Genomic DNA, 4,303 nt, shown 5'->3' with positions numbered 1-4,303 from the left:
AAAAAAGACAGGGATAACAATCATGATCTTGGACAAAGAAAAAGCAAAACCAGGCCTAATTAAAAGAGATAATAAGGGAAACTATATCTTGCTTAAAAAAAAAAAAAGGTATCATAAACAATTAAATAATATTATTGTCAAACATTTATACAAAATGGCATGGCATCCAAATTCTTAAAGAAAAAATAAAGTACAGGAGGAAATTTTTTAAAAGGGGGTTTATTTTGTTGTCACTGTTCCAAATATACAAAAAATTAGAAAATAACCCCCAATTCAACTCCCTCCAACCCCTTCAATATTTTTCCAACACAAATTATCCTTTCCTTACTCCCAGCCCTCACAAACAACAAACAAATATTAACCAATCTTGGTGTGTCCATTCACATCTAAAGAAAAAATTAGAGAAAATTAAACAGGTTTCAAATGGCATCCCTGCTGTCCACTCATCTCTGAGGCACTACTTGCTCCATCATGATAAATCTTTCTACAAAGGTTTCTGTTTTTGGCTGCTATTTGAGAGATCTTCCTCTGCCTTCTTCTTTTTAGATTTTTTCCTTTTGGATCACAGAAGGCTTTGTAGTTTCTCTCTGAGGGTAATTAATAAAATCACTAACTTCATGGTCACCACCTTTATATTTCTGTGAATTTTGCTTATTTGCTGGAGAGAAATAAATGGTAGGGAAGACTATTAGCAAGTACTTGTGAAAAAGACACATCACTGGCCATAGTAGCCATCTTTGCTGTACTTTTCTTCCAATTCTTTGTACTTGCGTGCCAGGTTTTTATAATGATTACACCACTGGATAAAACATTCTATTGGAATATCTTTATCAGTAGTCACAATTTAATCAAATTCTCAGCTACCATTCCCTGCCTGAGTTCCATCACTATTCCCTGAGATAGGCTCACATTTTAAGTATCTCTTCAGGTTGCCATCAGAGGAATTCTCAGAAATCACTCAAGGACTTTCCCAATATGGGAGAACTTATCTTGCATGACATATTTCTCTTTTCACAGTTTTTTGATAGCAACAACAGGCATCTCGTTAAAAGGTTCTTTCCAAATCAAAATCAGAAAGTTCATGACTAAAAGTTTTGCTACCAGCAACAGTCAAGTTGAGTTTCTGTGGAGCTTCCAGGCATTTCTGTGCCACTCATGTTATTCTGTTTCTCCGGTAATTGGATCCTTTAGTATTCATCTCAGAGTCCATATTATCATAAGCCACAAGTAGATCCTTGCCTTGTAAACAACAAAAATATTCTTCTGGATACATTTTTGACCATCAGGATTATATTTTTTCATGAGATCATCAACACTGGTGTATGCAAAATGGTAGTTCTCCCTCATTTGTAGGTGTTTTGGGGTACTCTTGAGTGAGATTCATTGAATAAACTTGAAGAAATCTGCCACAAAAGTAGCTTTTTCACTAATGAACTTCTCAAAATCTTTTACACTTAAGAGAGAAACTGAGGCAGGTCCTGCTTGCTGCTTCTGATTCTTCACCATTTCTAACTCCATATTTATTTCAGATATCTGAGTTGGCAATACAGAAGGATTATACAATTTCTTAGCTATTCATGGCACCATCAAAAAATTAATTGTGAATTAAGGCATTAAAATGTCATAAACATAGAAAAGCAAAAAATATTGAATGCACTTATTTTGAACCATAATGCCATAAAAATTACTTTCAATGAAAGGCCTTGAATGCATAAATTAATTGGAACTAAATAATCTAAACTTTAAAAATGAATGAGTCAAAGAACAAATTATAGAAAAAATCAATAATTTTATTTAAAAGACAGCAATGAGATAATATGACAAAACTTGTGGAATGTAGCCAGAATAATACTTGGGGGAACATTTATGTCTCTTATTGCTTATAATGATAAAAAAGAGAAATGAGCATGTAACTAGAAATGTAGAAAAAGAATAAATTTTGAATTTCCCAATTAAACATCAAAATAAAAACCTTGAAAAATCAAAGATGAGGAACAGAGCCAAGATGGTAGAAAGGATGGGATGTTGCTTTAGTTCTCCCCAGTTTTCCTCAAAAACAATTCTAAAATAAGCCTTTAAACAGTTTTAGAGTAACCAAACCCAGGAAAAAATGGAGTGAAACAATTTTCCAGCTTGAAATAATTTGGAAGCACTTCAGGAAAGTTCTATCTCACTTGGATAATAGAGAAGTATGGTCCAGCAGGAGATCACAATACAGATCACCAGATTTGCTTGTTTTTTTCTTCTTCTCATGTTTTTCTCCTTTTGATTTGATTTTTCTGGCTCAACATGGAAAATATGGAAATATGTTTAAAATAATTGCACATGCTTAATCTATATCAGTTTGTATGCTCTTAAGGTAGGGAAGGATAAAGAGAGAAAAGAGAGAAAAGTTTGTATCACAACATTTTGCAAAGGTGAATGTTGAAATCTTTGCATATATTGGTGAAAATAATATTTTTTTAAAAAGAAAAGAAAAATGCAAAGGAAGGTGGGCTAGCCATACCAGACCTAAAACTATATTATAAAGTATCAGTTATTAAAACCATTTGGTACTGGCTAAGAAATAAAGTGATGGATCAATGAACATATTAGGCCACAAGACATGGTAGTCAATGACTATAATAATCCATTATTTGATAAACCCAAAGACTCTGGCTTCTAGGATAAGTACTCACTATTTGACAAAAATAGCTGGGGAAAACTGGAAAATAGTATTACAAAAACTAAGCATGTACCAACATCTCATACCCTATACTAAGATAAGAACAAAATGGGTTCATGATTTAGATATAAAAATGATACTATAAGCAAATTAGGATAGCAAGGGCTCTTTAGAGAAAGGAGAAATTTATGACCAAACAATAGAGACTATTATAAAATGCAAAATGGATAATTTTGATTACATTAAATTAAAGAGTTTTTGTGCACAAGAAAAATCAATATAGCCAAGATTAAAAGGGAAACAGAAAGCTGAGAAGCAATTTTTACAATCAATATTTCTGACAAAGGCTTTATGTCTCAAAGATATAAGTACTTACAAAGTCAAATTTGTAAGAATACAAGTCATTCCCCAAATGTCCCACCTCACACCCATGAGATTAGCTAAAATTTGTATCCCGAGGGATCTTGGATCTGTGTCCCAAGGAAATCCTAAAAGAGGAAAGAGGACCTACATATGAAAAATATTTGTAACAGCTCTTTTTATAGTGACAAAGAATTGTAAATTGGAATGTCCAATAATTGGGGAATGGCTAAATAAGTATATATATATATATATACATATATATATATATATATGAATGATATATGAAAATAATGGAATACTTGATTTCAGAAAAGCCTGGAAAGACTTACATGAACTGATGCTGAGTGAAGTTAAGTTAATAGAATAATATTAACAGCAATCAATGATCAATTATGATAGTTCAAAGCATACTATTTTCACTTTTGTATTTTTTTGTCATTTTCCCCTTTTGTTTTGTTTTTTCTTTCATAACATGACTAATATGGAAATATATTTCAGATGATTATATATGTGTATCCTATATCATATTGCTTGCTGTCTTACTTGGGTGGGAGGAGGAAATGAAGGAAGGGAGAAAAAACTGGAATTCAAAATCTTACAAAACTGAATGGTAAAAATTATCTTTACATGTAATTGGAAAAATAAAATACTACTAAGTAAAAAAAAATCAAAGATGAAATTAATAAAATTTAAAGTAAGGAAACTATTATACTAATAAATAAAACTAGGAACTGATTTAATGAAAAAAATAGATAAATCATTGGTTAATTTGATTTTTTTTAAAAAGATGAAATTATCAGTCTCAAAAATGAAAAAGATAAATAAATCATACACCAATGAAGATGAAATTAAAGCATTTGATTAAAACCATTTTGCCCAATTGTATGCCAATAAAATTGGTAATCTAAGTGAAATGGATGAATGTTTTTAAAAATGTAAATTGCTTAGATTAACAGAAGAGAAAATGGAATAATTAAATAACTATCTTAGAAAAAGAAATTGAACAAAGCATAATTGAGCTTTCTAAGAAAAATTTTCCCAAACCAGAGGAATTTACAAGTGAATCTACCAAACTTTTAAAAAACAATGAATTCTGAAACTATATAAACCATTTAAAAAATAAGTAAAGAAGGAATTCTATCAGATTTCTTCTATAGCATAAATATGATTTTGATACTCAAGCCAAGAAAGTAAAAACAGAGAAAGAAAACTACAGGAAAAAAAAAAATACGGATGCAAAAGATCTAAGTAAAACATTGGCGATAATATTATAGC

General features: G+C 30.7%; 1 pseudogene; it reads right to left on the bottom strand.

The window, feature by feature from the left end:
• Nucleotides 1-856: 856 nt before the first annotated feature.
• LOC127545266 (protein disulfide-isomerase A3-like) lies at nt 857-1,506 on the bottom strand (annotated as a pseudogene).
• Between the last annotated feature and the right edge of the window lie 2,797 nt (nt 1,507-4,303).

The sequence above is a fragment of the Antechinus flavipes genome, chromosome 1 (genome assembly GCF_016432865.1).
Source record: "Antechinus flavipes isolate AdamAnt ecotype Samford, QLD, Australia chromosome 1, AdamAnt_v2, whole genome shotgun sequence".
NCBI classification, from domain to species: Eukaryota; Metazoa; Chordata; class Mammalia; order Dasyuromorphia; family Dasyuridae; genus Antechinus; species Antechinus flavipes.
This window is presented reverse-complemented; position numbering and strand designations above follow the sequence as displayed.